At 34.8% G+C, this 18,685-nt stretch overlaps 1 protein-coding gene and 1 pseudogene across 1 annotated transcript in view; one reads left to right on the plus strand and one right to left on the minus strand.

Annotated features, from left to right (window-relative positions):
• Ttc29 (tetratricopeptide repeat domain 29) overlaps positions 1-18,685 on the plus strand; it is a 219,524-nt gene that overhangs the window by 189,937 nt on the left and 10,902 nt on the right. The window lies entirely within an intron of this gene.
• Positions 3,612-4,246, minus strand: LOC100732233 (AP-3 complex subunit sigma-1-like; annotated as a pseudogene).

Here is an 18,685-nt window from a genome sequence, read left to right on the forward strand (position 1 = left end):
TATATGCATGAAAATGTATACATGTCATATAATGAGCTATGCTAAACCCATATGCTCTAAAACATAGATTGTCTGCTTTTCACACTTTTGATTCACAAATTCTACTAGCAGAGTCTGAGCCCTGCCATGAAAAACCTAGCAGGCTATTTTTCCTGAGGCAAGCACTGAAATGCATTTTATGTATTCTGTGAAACTCAGTATTTGTTTTGAAATTCAGTGGCCCTTACTAAATTAACTGATTTTTTTAATTGCACACAAAAATCTGATTTATTCTCTGAAGACTGTGCATTCACGCAGAGAGCTAGTCCAAGCCTGCAGGTTAAGCTCCCCTGTGGTCCCCACAGTTGTACTCCCATACCCAGCTAACTTCAACAGAGCTATACTGCTAAACACCATACACCTGCACCTACCCCACAGATGTTTGTTTAATGTGGCAGGCACTCAGTGAACATCAGTGAGTGAATGACAAGTGAATAGGAACAGCTCTTTGTGGATTGACACTATAGATTCATTATCAACTAAATCCTCTAAAGCAAAAGCAGTTTAAAACTGGTGACATTCTAAAAGGAAAGTAGTACAAATCTTGTCTTACTAATTATAATATAAATAAAATAAAAAATATGTTTAGCCAAAAGACTGTCCTCAGAATGACTGGTTTACTATTTGGATGTACAAAACACAGCATAATGGCCAGAGCCAGTATAAGTGGCATCTCGGGAATCTTTGTGTGTGATCTTTATTTCTCATTGTCCTCACCTTCTCTGAAAAGAATAACAGCCCTTCCTTGTGATAGGTTAGCTTTTAGGAGTGTTATTTTATCTATTTTTTATGGCCAACCTTACACTTGTTAAGTGTAATTTTTGCTTTATGTAACATAAAAATATCTGTGATACGATGCCTTGTGAATTAACAAGACTAGCTGGGCAAAAGACAAGAAATCCTTTTAAAAACGAATGTTCTCATTAAATAGCTTGGATAGGTTGGCCTTCTGGGGATTTTTCTTTAATGCAACAAAAGTGCACCATTTCTGTTTTCAGAAATAGTTTATACTATAGCTTTATACTGAGCTTGTCTAAAGTGATATTACATAAGTAAGGGCTTAGTCTGTACATTCGTATTTTACATTTTAGAGTCTTACTAAATCCTGTTTTGATCAATCTGATATTGAACTGATCTGTATTTATTTCTCCTACACTTGCTTATGGTATTTATTTTGATATATCTAGGATTAAAAGTCAAATTAACAAGTGTAATCAATTTTCTTAGCGATAAAGAAAAGTCCTCCAGAACCCTCAGATACATTTACCTAGGGATGAAAAACTGAAGTGAAGATGTTGTAATAAATGGATCAATTTATTCAATCACTGAGCATAAAAACATCCCTGGGAAAGCATTTTCCTCTAAGCACTTTAGCTACTGAATTTCACTTGTGTGGCACAAAATGATTAGCATTTTTAGAGAAATTTCAAGTCTACGGTGAGCTCCAGTGAAGACATGAATAAATTGCTTTCTTTCCCCTTTTTTTCTGACTTTATGAAGATGAATCCATTAGGGGTTGAGTTAGAATATAATAAAATAGAGGCAACAACTTAAATGATAGATACCCTGGATTAGGTGTCTCACCAGTCCACGCTCAGTTGTTTTGGCCTATGTGTCAGATTCGAGATTTTTCAGGGAGATCCCTGGGGTATATGACTTTTTTTCTTATTGCTGCATGAGAAATGGTTTCTCAAAGACAAGAAATGAAATAGACTAACAATTAAGAACCAAATAGGCATGCCTATTTGGCATGATGTGATAAGGAACCAGAGAGTAATAGGGGTAACTAGACCAGTTTTTATGGATAGGTTGAACAGACAGGCTTTAATAAATGAAGAAATATAGCTAGAAATCCAGCCCAGGAGTAAGAAAGTTTGGAAACACTTAGGTAAATAGCAGGTTGCTCCCCCAAATACAAAATTGTGAGTGTTGGGGAGACCCAAAAATACACAATTCATTCTGGAGGACTAAAGGTGAGGAATGGTCTTCAAAAAAAACAGCAGAAGATATAGCCAATAGTGTATCAGGAATTAAAACCCCTATTACTTGCACCACTCTGCTTGGTTGGAACTTGTTCCATCCTAGTTTGTATACAAGCACTGGATCTGAGGGGCACAGAAAACTGTCCCGAAGATAGCAGGACATAGCACAGTGGACATCTTTAATTTCCTATTAACTCAATCAGGATCGCTGTATGACTTATACTGTTGTATCATGACTGATCTTAGTTAAATCTGACTTGTTTGAGTGCTGTTTATTATTGACAGATTTTATTCAAAACTGTAAAGTTGATGGTATCAAGTTGAGGAATACAGACAACTATACGGAAAATGACAGTGATTCACTACAATATCCATTCTGATTTTATTACTACCTGTTTTTGTAGCTCTACACCATCTACAAAGTTGTATTTCTGTTAATCCTGTTATGTACTGATATGTTCAATTATACTTTAACTGATGATATAGCCAATTCTGTTGATGATAACAAGAAACAGCACAGTGACCATGGTAGAACTCCTAATACAGCAGATTTATATGTCTTTTTAGTTTTATATGTCTATAGGAAAAAGTTTAATTCTGTCCTGCTTTGTTCTATTTCTCTCTCTAATATAGAAAGGATAGAAACACATGTTAAGACTTATGCTTACGTAAAACCCATAGACAGTTTATGAGAACTGATCTAATGATACATGATGAAATGAACAAAAACTTTGAAGGAAAGAAAGTGGCACTGCAGTACCCAATCCTGATTCCATGGTGTTGTGATGTGAAATCCAGCAATATTATTAATCTTTGTTCAGAAGGATTTTAATCTAGTAAGTTATGTTAGGCCTCAATATAAATGAAGATGTGGATAAATGCGTACATGTCTAAGTGAATAGGATTGATAGCCATAGTACTTAGTTTTTGTTGGATAGTTGAACAGAACTGTTTGCAGTCTCCCTGGTTGAATTCCCATTTATATGTTCCACTTGTGTACCTTCGACAACTATTTATAGGGGAACAATATGTATACATCAGCTAGTGATTTATTAGTTTATTTCTTTTCTTTGAAAGTATGTACTATTTCTGCCCATTTTCTATTTTGTTTTGTCTTTCTTTAAATAAAAAATAAGTAAATAAACTAAGAGGAAAAGGTCATAATATTTTCATACAATACATACTTGTTTCTTTAAATAACAATTGTGACAAATAGCAGAGAGAATTAAGGAATGTTGCACTTGTGATCCATACAAATCAGCAACATTTTGGATTGTACATAATTAAAGAAATACTTCACTTTCAAAATACTGTATAGCCAATACAGAGGCATGCCTTAGGTGGCATAGGAATACAATTTAGAAAACAACAAAAAATCACACCAGAACTATACAATTTCTTTAAAATCACTGAGCAAGAAAAGCAACATTGAAATTTCATAATGATTTTATACAACTTCTATACAGTACCTTGACTTAAATCCAAGAGCAAAAGTTAAGACTGTCCTCCTCTATTTTTGGTAAACAACTGTATGGTAAACTTAGATGACTTTCTCCCCTGGATTTTACCTGGGAGTGACTTGCTAATATTTTATTTTAAAAAGGGAAGGCTTGGCACTTTTATACTGATGACACCAGTGTTAATATTTCTTGGGATCTCAGGAAGATTCATACATGTGCTAATATAGCACGGACTGGAGCTCCTGCTAAGCCAGCCTCAGATTTCTCCAGTTTATTTTGTGCATCAATTTGTGTAACAATTTCATTCATGTTGGTCTCCAACACCATTCCCTCCCCCACATCACCATTTCTGCAAGAATATTGTGAGCCTTACCTACATGGAAAATTCAATCCAGTTCACAAACATTTTTAAAACTAATGTTTTATCTAATGTTTCCACGAATACTTGAATTAGAACTAAAATACCAAGTTCACTTTCTGAAGAATCCACACAGAAGGCAAAATACAGTGTTGTGTAATGTCTATCAGTTTGTCAAATCCTCCAATTAATTAGATTTAACTCCATAGGTCACAATAAGTTACACATCTTAAGACTGATTACCAAAATCCTTCTTCTCAGAAGTTACAAACATTTTCATCTTGCTTAGATACCAAACGGAAAGTCTCCCTGATGATTTGCTGTTGTATATCTTCCCTGTACGGCTGGTAGAACTTGGAGAGCCACGGCTTCCCACGGTTGTTGAAAATGAGAATCACCTTGATCATGGCTGAGCCACTGACCAGCGGGCGTTAGGGCCAGGGCAGGCAGACATGCTGATTCTTGGTTTAGATAGGGAAGTTGTTTTAGTTTTTCAAGATGAATACATTTCTAGGAATTATTTTGCTGTTATCAAAGTACATATTTACTCATTTTTTTATATTTGAACTGGATATTACATATCTATGGCATTTTTTTCAAATCTTCACACATATTGGAAAATTAAATTTTTACAAAAATACTTTAGTTTTTACATCTGTGAATTTTTCTTTAAAAATATTCTCTACTCAGTAGATCTCCTTATGTATAAATTATGGCTGTAGCTTCACAGACACATACTTATTTCCAAACCTGAGAGGTTGTATAACTCTATACAATGCCAAGAATGCCAATCATATCTCAGTAAAGTAGCTTAAAATCCCTATGCTGCCCTTATTTTTATTTAAAGAGTCAAATTTCATCTAAAGAAATGTAATAATTAAAAACCACTTTATTTTCCCATGTGCTCACCATTTCTGTCTTCAATCTTTTGCATAGATGCAGATTTCCTGCTATCACTTTCCTTCTGTCTGAGGACTTTATCATTTCTTGTAATGCGGTTCTGCTGATGATGAGTTGCTTCAGGTTTTGTCTGAGAGATTGTTTACTTTCTATTCCATTTTTGAAAGATATTTTCATTGGGTATAGAATTCTAAATTGACCTATGGTTTTCTCATAAGAAAAGAAATTGAAAGGACAAATACAGAGCAAAATAAAAGGTAGATAAAGGAAAAACAGGAAATGGATCACAAATACCAGAAGATGTAGAGAAAGGAAAGGGGAGGGGAGGGGAAGGTAAAGGTAAAAATGTATTAAGATACGTCATATACATGCACCAAATACCCACAATAAAAGCAGTCATTATTTATTGCAAACATGTGTGGATAATTTTTTAAATAAAAGGAAAAGTAAATATAAGACTCCTAAATAAATGGGAAAAATAATTTGTAGAGAGAACATGGAAGCTAATGCAAATAAATTCTCAATATATGTGAAAAAATTTTAGGTTGGACAGAGCTTTGCTTTTTTTTTTTTTCAGTAGTTTGTTTTAGTTTACTGGTACAGTTTAGGTATGCATAACACCCACGTTCATGGTAGGACATTTATGTCTGTACGTGATATATCTTGACTTCTCTTTTTTGTTGTTGTTTTCTCATTCTTATTCCCTCTTTTCAAACCCTCTTCCCCCTCTCTGTTCACAAAGCTGTTTACAATTTATCCTTATTTTCTCATTTTTTTCTCTCTTCCCTCTTTTCCCCTCCTCATTCCAATATCCTTTCAGTTTATTCCTATTTCATAATATCTATTATACATTTATGTTCTTATTTACATTTTCAGTTTCTCACACCAGAAGAGACCATATAATATTCACACATGGTTTTATTTCACTTATGATTATGATCTCAAGGTCCATCCAGTTAGCTATAAATATCTCAGTTTGATCTCTTTGTGATTAATACTCCATTATATAAAAAGGAAAACAACATCTTTTTTATCCGTTCATTCATTGATGGGTATTTGGGTTGCTCACAAGATTTAGCTTTTGTAAACTGTGCCCCTAAAAATAAAGGTGCACCTACCTTGCTGTGGTGTGATGCTTTTAATTTTTCTAGGAAGAGACTCAGAAAGGAAACAGCTGGATTGAATGGGACCCCAAATTGTGATTTTTTTTGAGGAATCTCCACATTGATCTCCACAGTGGTTTCACCAGCCTACGCTCTCATCAACAGTGGAAAAGGGTTCCTTTTCCCCCACAATCCAGCCACCATTTATTATTAGTTGTTTTCTTGATAATAGCCTTTCTTTCTGGAATGAGATGGAATCTTAGCACTGTTTTAATTTGTATTTCTCAAATGACCAATAATGTTGAACATTTTTTCATACATTTATTTGCCATGTGTACATTTTTCTTCTGAAAAAAATGCCTGTTCATCTTAGAAGCCCATTTTTGGATGGATCTCTGAATTGGGGGTTCTGACTTTTTTCCACTTCTTTATGTATCCAGACATTAGTCCTTTGTCTGAAGGACAGCATGTAAAAGTTTTTGCCCACTGTTTTTTTCTCTCTTCTGGTGATTTCTTTTGCTGTACAAAGGCTTTTTAATAAAATGAAATCCCAGTTGTTGATTGTGAAAGTTTCTGTGATCAGAGTTTTGTTCATAAAATCTTTGCCTATACCTATGTCATCCTGAGTTCTATGTTCCAGAAGATTTAGTGTTTCTGTTTTAATATTTAGAACTTTGATCCATTTTGATTTTAGTTTACTTCATGGTTATAGACATAGATCTAGTTTCAGTCTTCAGCACGTAGAAAGCCAGTTTTTCCAGCATCACGTATTAAAGAGGCCACCCTTCTTTCAGTGAGTGTGTTTGGCCCCTTTATCAAAGATCAGGTGGCTGAGTGTGTTTGGAACTGTTTGCATTTTCTAGTCTGTTCCATTGATCTTCCAGTCTGTAGTTTCATCAGTACAATTTTGTTTTGATCATAGTAGCTCTGTGGTAAAGTCAGGGACTGTGATTCCCCTTTGCCTTACGTTTGCTAACCAGAATTGCTTCAGCTATTCTAGGTCTCTTTTGTGTCCAAATGAATTTTAGGATTGTTTTCTCTAGTTCTGAGAGGCATGCTACTGGTATTTTAATTAAGATTGCCATCTGTACAGTAGTTTGGAAGCATGGCCATTTTCTCTGTGTTGGTTCTACCTACCCAACAGTATATCTTTCTATATTTTCATACCTTATTTGATCTTTTTCAAAGTACTGTAGTTTTCAATGTAAAGGTCTTTATTTCCTTTGTTAGAATGATTCCTACATATTGAGTTTTTATTCTATGGTGAAGGATCTGGTTTCCCCAATTTCTCTTTTAGTGAGTTTGTTGTTTGTGTATCGAAACTATTAATTTTTGAGTGCTGATTTTGTATCCAGCTACTCTACTGACCTAGCTATTAAATCTAGAAATCTTTTGATGAGTTTTGTCAGTCTTCTGTGTAGAGTATCATATCATCTGAAAATAATGATAGTTTAACTTGTTCCTTTTCTAACTTTAATTTTCTTTTTATTTCTTTCTCTTTTCGAATTATTCTTGCCAATGTTTTCAGAACTATACTGAATAGAAATGATGATAGTGGACATCTTTATCTTATTCCAGATTTTAGAATAAAATTTTCAGTCTTTGTCCATTTAGTATGATGTTGACTGATGGCTTGTCATACCTGACTTTATTAAATTGAGATAAAGACCATCTATTCCAATTTTCTGTAAGGTTTTTAAAATCATGAATATGTGTTGGACTTTGTCACATGCTTTTTCTGTGTCTATGGAAATAATCGTGTGATTTTTATCCTTTGTGCTATTTATGTGGTATATTACACTATTTATTTGCATATTTGAGCCATCCCTGCAATAAATCTTACTTGGTTATGTTTTTTATTTTTCTTGATGATTTGCTGCATTCAGTTTGCCATTATCTTATTGAGGCTTTGCTTCTGTTCACTAGGGAGATTGGCCTGTAATTTTCTTTTTTGGTTGTGTTTTTCTCTGGTTTTGGTATCAGGGTAATAGTTGCTTCCCTTTATATTTCATCGAATACCTTGTATAGTAATGACTTTAAATCATCTCTAAATTTCGTATCAAACTCAGTTATGTATCCATCAGGACCTGGACTTTTCTTTGTTGCTAGGTTTTTAATGACTTTTTTAAAATTTTTATCAGTACCGGGGATCAAACTCATGACCTTGCACTTGCAAGGCAATGTTGCTCAGCTAAATCCCCAGCCCTACATTTTCAATTTCATTTACCAATATTAGGATTTTTAGAATTTTTACATCTTCTCTATTCAGCTCTGATAATTCATATGTATCCAAGAATCTTTCCATTTTATCTTTTTTTTTCCATTTTATTAGAATAAAGTTTCCACAGTAGGCATTGATGACCTTCTGGATTTCTGTAGGATCTGTTGTGATTTCACCATTTTCATTCCTAATTGCATGAATTTGAGTCTTGTCTTTCCTTTTTTGATGAGATTGGCTAAGAGTTTGTCAATTTTATTTAATCTTTCAAGGAATAAATTATTTGATGCCTTGATTTTTTTGTATTGCTTTTTTTAGTTTCAATTTCAATTAATTTCTGCTCTGATCTTTATAATTTCTTTCCTCATATGAACTTTGGGCTTGACTTGTCCTTTTTCTACAATTTAGAGATTCAGTATTAAGTTATTTGAGTTCATTCTGTCTTCCTAATATTGGTATTCATTACTATAAATTTCCCTCAGGATTGTTTTCATTGTGTCCTGTAAGTTCCTACATACTGTATCAATATTGTCATTTAGTTGTAGATATTGTTTAATTTATTCTTTAATTTTATCTGTGACTCATTTATTGTTCAGTAGGGTGTTATTTAATTTCCATGATTTTGTGGTTTCTTGCCCTCTTGATTTTCAATTTCATTGCACTATGGTTAGATAATATGCATCAGATAATTTCAATTCCTTTGCATTTACTTAAGCACGTTCTATGGGCTAGTATGTGGTCTATTTTGGAGACAGTCCCATGTACAGTTGAGAAGAATATGTACTCTGATTTATGAGGTGGAACATTCTGTAGATATATTAAGGCCATTCCTTCACAGGTTAGGTTCAGTTCTGATATATTTTTATTGATTTTTTTCATCTAGCAGATACATTTATTTGTGAAAATGGGAAGTTCATATATCCCATCACAATTATGTGAGTGCTTATTTGGTTTTTAATATCCATTAATATTTGTCTTATAGTGTTGTGTGTTCCAATACTAGGTACATACATATTTATGATTGTTATCTCTTCTTCTTGGAGTTTTCCCTTAACAAGAATGTAGTTAACTTCTTTATCTCTTTTGATCTGTCTTGGCTTGAAGCTCATATTATCTGCAAATAGAATAGCTACCATTGCTTTTTTTTGTCACATGGAATGCTGCTTTGTATTCTTTGACTTTCAATCTATGAATTTCTTTTTTTGGTCAAATGTTTTTCTTGTGTTCAGCATATTGTTGGATCTTGTTTCTTGATCCATTTCGCCAATCTGTTTCTTTTGATTGTGATTTAGACCATTTACATTGATAGTTATAACTGATATGTATTGACTACCTTTGTCATATTATCTGCTATTGGTTTCTTGTCTTTTCCCTCTGTATAATTGCTTGTCTTGCCTGATGGCTTCTTCCTATTGGTATTCTTGAATTTGTGCACATTGTTATTTCTCTCTACAATATCTTTCACAACACATTGTAATAGTAATTTGGTGGTCATGAATTTCTTCAGTTGTTCTTTGTTATGAAAGTATTTTATTTCTCCATTCATTCTGAAAGAAAATTTTGCAGGCTACATCAGTCTGGTTTGGAAGTTATTTTCTTTCATGAGTTGTAATATCCCAAGCTCTCCTTGACTTCGATTTTATATTAAGAAGTCTGCTATAATTCTGATGGGTTTTCCTTTAAAGTGATCAGTTTTTATTTTTCTCTAACATTTTAATGTTCTGTTCTTACATTAAATTTCTGGAATCTTGATTACTATTTGCCTTGGTGTAAATTTATTTTGGTCGTGGCTACTCAGAGTTTGCAATGTGTCACATATCTGTATATCAAATCCTTTTCCATACTTGGGACGTTTTTTGCCACTTCTTTGGTGAACAGTTTTTTATATTTATATTATTGGTGCTGGTGCCTGCTTTTTTCAGTGACTCCAATCAATCTTACATTATTATTCTTAGCTTCATATTGTAGTTATTAAATTTTTTCCACAATCTCTTGTTATTTTTAAGAGAACTTTCTTTCTGTGATGGCTACCTTCAATCTTGTTTTATCGATCTGAAATTCTGTCTTCATCTTCTTTCATGTGATTTTGAAAATTTTGAATGGAATTTTTAACTTTTGTGTATCTATTTGAATCTGTTTCATGGATTCCATTGTTTTATACTATGAACAGTCATGGTTTCCATCATTTTCCTGTGCTCCTCTACTTTTTTTTTAATACCCCAGAATTGATGAGTAAGTCATTCATTATGATTATCATCTCTTTTTTTACTTGGGAGATTATTTCTGACTTGATTTCCTCTATAGTCTCATGTACCTGTTTTTGACTTCTGTTCATATCATTTCAGAAACTACATGTGGTTGGCCTCCATTTTCCTCTACCTCATTGTTCCTTAGACTTGTCCTGGGTGGGCTAGAGGTCTGGGATTTGGTTTTTCTTCCATTTCTTTCATTTTCTATTTTTATTTTATTTTATTTTATTTTTCCCATGTAGATGTCTGTATGTTTGTTATACTAGATATCTTTATAACAAATATTGAAGCCTCACTAGGAAATGTCTATTCTTCAGAGGTGTCTTTTATGTGTAGCAGGTTCTCAGTTTTTGTGCCTGTCCAAAGATCCTACCTACCCAACTTCTTAAGGGTGAGATATTTCCATCTATTTGGCTCAGCCCCAGTCCTTTGGTACTGGACTTTAGAGATGGTAATCACCCCAGACAGTCACATTATTATTATAGAAGGGAAAATAACTAATTACAACAAGTGTGACACCCTAGCTAAAGTATTACAATTATCAATAACAATAGCATCACTCATAACCTAGAAACTGAAAAACTGTGCTAATTCTTGATTTGGTATCATTAACCATAGGGACAAGTTTATATAACAAAATTTATATAAGAGTTATATTAAAAATCCAAATAAATCAGAAAATTGTATTCAATGAGGTTTCACCTAGTAGAGTAATTTTAGTCAATAATTAGAAAATTTAAGAGGTAACTGGGTTGAAACATAGAAAAATAAAGAAAAATATCATTGAAGCAAGGATGGAAAATACACAATGATCACCCAAGCTTTGGCAAGTTGGAGAAGAGAATAGGAGGCAAAAAATCAAAGAGAAAGCAAAAACATTATTGAAGTAAATCAGAAAGATGAGGGACAATGATCACACATATAAACTATCCTAAGATTAAAAGAGATAGATGAGAAGGAAGAGAAAGAAGAAAAAGGGAGTAGAACAAAAATATGTACATATAAACCTAAAAAACAGAAACAAACAAAAAAAGCCAGCCAAACAATATACAACAAAGAAAAACATAAAATTCCTCTGGTGTCCAATGTTCTGTGGCAGTGTCCATATCAGTTTCCTACCAGTTCTGCGAAAGGATTAGTCCTGAATTGGATGTGAGGCTGATGTTGGCCTCTGGATGTGGGTTGTGGCCAGTGTTTGGCCAGCAGCTTTCTGGATGGCCCACCCACTATTCCTTACCCTGTTTGTCTCTGTGTTACTCTCCTGGTTGTTGTGGCATCTTCAAACAAAGACAGCCCAAGGATGCTCCTGGTTTGGTGTACAGTTGGCCTCTCCCATACTTTGTATAGTATCCATTCTATACATTCCATAGATCCATTCTATACCACTGGCTCTTCTCATGCTGTGCCCTCTTTGTCCTGGTGGTTGCAAGTCAGAGGGAGTATTGGCTTCCTGGCCCAAGGGTTCTGCAGGTTACTGGTCATAGAATGAGGAAGTCCTTGTCCTGGCTGCCTTGGGATGTTCCAAGTCTCTGTCTTCTTCCAGTGGTAGGACAAGAGCAGTTTTATTGTTACACTATCAATCTTCATTACTGTGGCCTAACCTTGCTGTCACTAGAGGTTCCAGTTAGCAGTAATGGTGCTTGACAGAGACAGAAAAAAGAAAAAGAAGGAAAAGAAAAAACAAACAAAAATAGTGACCCATTGGGGAGGGAGCAGTCACTCACCCTTGTGTGCCAGTAAACTCTGTTGCCAGGCTAGTGTGTACTCTTTGCAGGAAATTAAGAGGCAAGAGGCCTCATATTCTAGGTCTAATCTTCATGGACTGAGTTTGCCACACCTCTGCCATCTCTCCATTTTTGTTTTTGTTGGTGTTGTTTTGTTTTGCTTTGTTGTGTGCTTTGGATGGGGATGGCAGGTCCTGCTCTGATCCTGATCCTGCTGGTGGGAAACCCATTAAACCTTGTGGGCTGGTTTATCTTTTTATAAATTCCTGTGTCTATTTTTTATTTGATTTACAAGTCTCTTGTTTCAGATTAATTTTGGTTTCAGGATTTGTGTCCCTCCCTTTCTGTCAGTTACCTGTTTCAAGCTGATTTCCTCTAAGAAACTCTAATGAGTCCTCCTTTACTCAGCCATGTGAATCTCTCTAGTTTAAGTTTTTTAACCTTAAATCTGTTGACCTTGGATCTATGGATTTGTCAAAGTCATCAATTTGCATATTTTTCCATCATAATTAAAGTATTTTTCATCTGTTCCTCTAGCTCTTTCGAGAACTCTAATAACATATGCACAGTAGTCACTTCCTCATCCCCAATTTCAGGTTTCAATGTTTCAGTTGTCTATTTTGAACCACAGTTCAAAAATATTAAATGATACTTGAGGTTGACTTCTACAGGTCTCTGTAATTACCAATCTGTGGTCTTCACTCTCTGTCACTCCTATCTGTCTGTCAGTCCATGCCACTGTATTACTCATGAAATTATCATAGGCGGGGTTCTTTAAACAATAAAAATTTGTTTCTCTCAGTTCTATAGGTTGGAAAGTCTGAGCTCAAGGTGCCAGCATGGTCAAATTCTGCCAAGAGCCCTCTCCTTGATTTAAAGCTTCTCACTGCACCTCAAATGGCAGAGAGAAATTATTTGTCTTATAGCTATTTACAGGGTCTCTAATTCATTTGTGAAGGTCCCAATCTCATGACCTAATCATTTCCCAAAAGCTCCACCTCTTATTACTATTACCCCAAGGGTTAGCCTTCAACATATGAATCCTGGAAAGATTCAATTTTTACTCCAAACTATAACTAGTCTCAAATTCTATTTGTATTGGACTATTGGGTCCACTCTCTTTCCCTTAACTCAGGGCTTCTCTGGATTCCTGGGCTCTGCTTCTCTGATCCTAGCCTAGAAATTTATTTTAGGCTGAAGCAAATGTTGGGTTCATTTTGTTTGCTCTTTATCTCTTGGCCATCACAGACTCTGATGTCCAGTGTCTTCAAAATCATTGTTTCATATATTTTGTTAAGGAATTCAGGAGGGAAAGTTAGGGCAGGAGGTATGTCAGGAAACAGGATGATATGATCTGTGCTATCTCACCTGGAATAAGAAAAACAGCTATTATTTGTAGTGTAGCAACAGAAGGACAAACAGCCTTCTACCTTAAGATATCAGGTCTGTATTTAGCTTGAAAAAGTATTCGTTGTCTAAACAAAATTCACAGACTTGTATCAAATATTTTCTTTAAAAATCTCAGATACCAAGATGAAATTCAGTATAATTCTGTGTTAATATGGTATCTCAGTGCTTCAGCCAAACAGACCTTCTTCCATTCTGTCTAAGATAATGGTGCTCAAGGGAAAAAAGAACCTATAATTTTTAATTACCATATGTTTTTGATCCTCATATAAATTTTAGCAGTTTTCAAACATTTGCAAATTGTCTGTTTTTGACACTCAAGAAAGTTTACCCAAACCTGAAAAATATCTTCTGCCTTAAAAGTCTGTATCTTAATTGTCATGAGCACCAGATATAGAAATACATCATGGTTAGTGCTTCAAAATATGGATAGAACAAGTTAACTTTCATTGTTTTGTTATTAACAAGAAGTAGAAAAATTTCACCAAAGAGATTAAAGTTTTGATAGAGTAAGAGGAACTATATAATTTCAGGCTTGGTTCATGCAATATTACAAAATCTTATGATGAGAAGGCCACAAATGGCAACACAATGTTACAAAAAGGAAAGGAGAGGAGAGAATGGAGAATGAAAAAGGGAAAGGGAGAAGAGAAAAAGAAGTAACAGAAGAGAGGAAACAGGAAGAGAAAAGAAAGAGGGAATCACTAAATAATATGCCTGCATCAAATATGTTAACACTTAAATCATGTTTCACGTGGCTGAATTCTTGAAAGATAACATTTGTGCATCTTGATTATTGTGTCCTGCACATAAATACACAAGAGAAGTTCTCCCATCTGTCCTGCTTTGTATACAGGAAGCCGACTTCATACTGTGTCCCATGTTCACCTGCCTTCTAGTTTCCTATCTGAGGTCTGAGTTTAGCCAAAAGAAATCATCAAATTACAAACTGGGAAAATGGAGACATTAGGATACTATTCTTTTGCCCTTCACTTTAGCACAGTGCTGACGGCTATTACTACACTCTAGAACTGATTGCTAACTTCTACAGGGTGATCCCTTTCCTGGGTCTCTGTATTTCACAATCCAGTACAACCTTGCTCTGCTCACTTTCCCCTTTAGCCCTAGGGATGATGATGGCACAGCATCCCTCTCTAGCTAGTCTGTGGTTTTTCCAACAAGAGCATTTCAAGTTCGAGCCCAACTTAGAGACTTAATGAATAAATAAATAAATGAGGACATAGTTAAGTAGAAAAGACCCAGATTCAGTCCCCAGTACCACAGCTGAACATGCCATCTGCTTCCCTTTGGCTAACCCTCCTACTCCTCCTCTATTATCAGTGTCAAGTGGGGTGGCTAAAAGCAAGTATAAGAAATATTAGGAAACTTCCATTTGCTGAAAAGTTCAGTTGTTTAGAGAACAGTGCTAATGAGGCCAGAATTAGTGTCTGGCTGGGCTCCAGGATCACACAGCCTGTATCCCTGACCAGCCATTTTCCACACCATTGGATACAAGAAGAGCCATGCCAAGCAGCACACATGTGTCTGTGATCCCTTTCCAGTTCTGAAAACACAATTGAAGAACTAGATCTTCAACAGAGATCACTTCAAAAGCATCTCTTTTCCCAAAGGATTTATAATTTGATTCTAATGAAAATTGTATATACGTTACTGAAAGTAATAAACCTATCCTTCTTAATATCTTTTTCAAAGATAAACTTTCATTTCATTGCTTATTTTTTGTTTGTCCAGTTTAAAATAAAATAGGTTCAAAGTCAGGTTTATATAAACATGCTTTTCATTGGTAATGGCATTCAGGCTTACAAGATACATGTTTAGCTCATTAAAATTATTCAACTGTTGTGTTTAAATGAGTGAACACAATCATTGTCTCAAAGTAAAAAGATTATTTACTCAACATGATTTTGATTATCACATGTGAATGACAAGTTTTCAACTTTTTACACATATTTCCTCAAAACTCTGTTTTCTTTAGTATACTAGGATTGTGAAACTATAGTGATTAGATCATTGTAGGTTATCTATTGTAATTATTAATATAACTGATATATTAGCTTACTTCCACCATTGTGTTAATTTTGTATTATTAAAATGCATAGTGATAAAGGAAGACTTCCAATCTTTTCAGAAATTAGTTTCTGAGGCTTTTTATCATCAGAAAGAAGCACTATTTCTACTAAAATTGAATCTTTGTGACTTTAAGTAAAATGTTCTGAAACACAAAAGCAAAATATCCTCTCAATGTTGCTAAAGCCATAAAGCTAAGATCACCCATAAGATATGAGCATTTTTATACACAGTATTTGCTCTTAATCAGCTTCATAAAATATGAGTTTGATTTTTTTTAACAAAATCTTTTGAGAAATTTTGATAAGATCAACAGAAACCATAGTCTTTTAACATTAGGTGGGTCAACTTTTTGACAATGGCCAGACCAGAATAGCTAATGGAATAATAGCCTGCAGGGTTCAGCTAAATATGATATACGAATGTAATCAACCTCTATGATGACTATTCAAAAGTAATTCCTTTAGCTTTGAACTGTGACATATATTTCAGCAAGGCAAAAACCATATGAAGAAATTCTCTGCAGACCACACTGATACAATACAGCTTTCATATCCTGCTCTCTCTGTTTGCTGCTTATAGTGAGTTTTAAATTTAAGGTAATGACTACTGTATATTCATGTGGGCATGCAACAATACTTTTGATTTGTTGTGGAGAGGTTGAATCCATTACCAGGGGTCTAGTCTATAAACCCTGACACAACCTTTATGTATGAGTTATTGTTTACCCTTTTCTACAATAAGACCACTAAAAAGGTTTTGCATGATAAAATTATAAAAATTCATTCACCTTTCCAGTCACCAAACTGCAAAAGAGTATCTCCTCCATTTCAATTCATAATCACCTACAAGTAACATTTTTAAAATCTCAATTATATATAATACCACATTATGTGAAAATTATGTGCCATTGTTTTTCAAATAAATTGATGAGACAGTAAGCTTATTATAATCAGTATTAGTTGGTTTGTTCTATTGCTGTATAGACTAATAGATAGTATACATGAGATTCTTTTGTTGTCCATTTGAGAAGATTTAGCATCTAAGAATGTTTACACTGTTAATTAACAACAGAGAAGTACCCATTTCTTTTGAAACAATTAGCAGTAGAAGCAAAGAGCACATTTAACTTTTTGGCTGTCATTAGCCCCTCTCTGAAAGTGGTATTGGTCCCCATTTTACAGCTTCCTTGAAATTTTACAGATTATACATTATTCAAATCATCCCCCATATTAGGCCCACCACACAAAAGCAAGACCAGGAATTGGAATGAGTGCTTTTGCCGAGAACCAACAGTCAAAATATCATGTGGGGCCCACTTCATTGCAAATAAATAAAAGCATCAAGAACACTTGGAAGTTTAAAGACTTATTCTTGCAAATTAATCATTGCTATGATTTCATAAAACACAGTGTGAAAATGCTTTCAATGTGAAATAGTTGTATCCCACAAAGCATAGAGTAGTGGTATATAAAGCTATTCTGCTCATTCAGCCTGCTTCATGAAATATTCCACAATAAAATCACTTTTCCTCACTATCTGGGTAATGAAAGTGAATCAGTTGTTTGAGACCAATGAAGCAGGACTTCAAACTTATAAAATTAAGGAAAAATATATGCATCTGGCTACATTCTTCTGAACCAAAGGGAATTCTGAGTTCAAAACATTGGCAAGTTTAAAATGGGCATTAGGGTATTTGGAGTTGTCTATATGTTGTGATGCAAAGAAAAATATTAAGCTGATCATCTGAAGATCAATAAAACATATTAGTTAAATGAAAGACTAAGCCCTTTTCACAGAAAACCCCAAAGGTATAGTGACTTGAAAATAGGGAGATGTATGCCTCCTTAATCCTAAAGTGAGCATTCTACATGAACGAAATAGTCTCACAGACATTCTAGAACAATAACCTTCTGTCTTTCTGCTCTATCCTCCTAGGCAGGATTTCTCAACTTGTTTTCCTGAGATGAGCTGAACAATCTTTTACTGGGAGTGGGGAAGGCATAGGTCTTGACAATCACATGCATTGTTAAATGTTGAGAAACATCCCTAGCCTCTACCCATTAGAAGTCAGTAACTCTCTCTTCCTATGAGTTGTAACAGCAAAGAGGTCACCAGAAATTTCCAATTTGGGGGAAGGGGAGGGCAAAATTATACCCAGGGGAAAACCACTGCCTTAGACTCTTGTCATTGTCTGCATGTTAGAATGTGAATGATAGAGTAATTGTCTTATGCTCTAGATTGAAAAAAAGTGAAAGTTCAAAGAGGACTGAATGCTCAGTGTTAGGGGCTGCGCACCACATACAGTACGTCTAACTCTACTCACACTCACTGGTGAGAAATTAGTCCTCTGACCTCAATTAAATATGTGTATGCTGGTGAAAAAGATCTAACAGAGAGAAAAATCTCCACTTTGCTGAGAGGCAGCAGAAATTCCTAGAGCTGTATCTGGTGTGGGCAGATAGGAAATGAAGGCAGAGAAATGGAAATGGAAGATACTCCTGCAGATTGGAGTACAGACGGCTCACTCATTGTGGCACCATGGAAGCACAGCATTCAGAACAAAAGCATGAAGCTCTTGCCATAGAGTTTTGAGAATTTTTCCTATGTTTATTTCCCCTGTAAAGTGAGAAAATAAATCATTAGCTGAAAGTAAAGATGCAGATAATGGATGGTAGTTTGAGAAAAGAGAAAGTTAAACAGTGAATTATGAGAGCAAAAGAATGAATGAACGAGATGTTTAATAGGGTGGACTGAAAGCATTAAGAGTCCGCCTAGAGTGCAGGAAGACACTTCGACTTGGTAATAAATTCCAGTGGAAGAATCCAGGTCTCTGGCCCATCTCACTACACTGCAGCACCAGCAACCAGCATAGGAAGAAACTGGGACTGAGTAACCAGCCCTTTTCTCCCAATTTTCTTTTTTCTATTTATTTTTTCTCTCTTCTTTGTCTTTTCCTTTTTGTCTTTCTTTCTTGCTTGCTTGCTTTTTCTCTTTTTTCTAAATGACTGAGAACTCCAGACACAGAAAACTAATCCTGTCCCCTAAACTCAGTGACCAGGTTTAGACAATCCCTTGAATACACCTTCATTCTTTGTTTTCTATCCTCTTCTCTAGTTTCCCAAACCTTGTGTGACCACCCTTTGTTCTCCAGCCT

The sequence above is a fragment of the Cavia porcellus genome, unplaced genomic scaffold (assembly GCF_034190915.1).
Source record: "Cavia porcellus strain 051 isolate PalLab524CR breed Dunkin Hartley unplaced genomic scaffold, mCavPor4.1 scaffold_14, whole genome shotgun sequence".
NCBI lineage: Eukaryota > Metazoa > Chordata > Mammalia > Rodentia > Caviidae > Cavia > Cavia porcellus.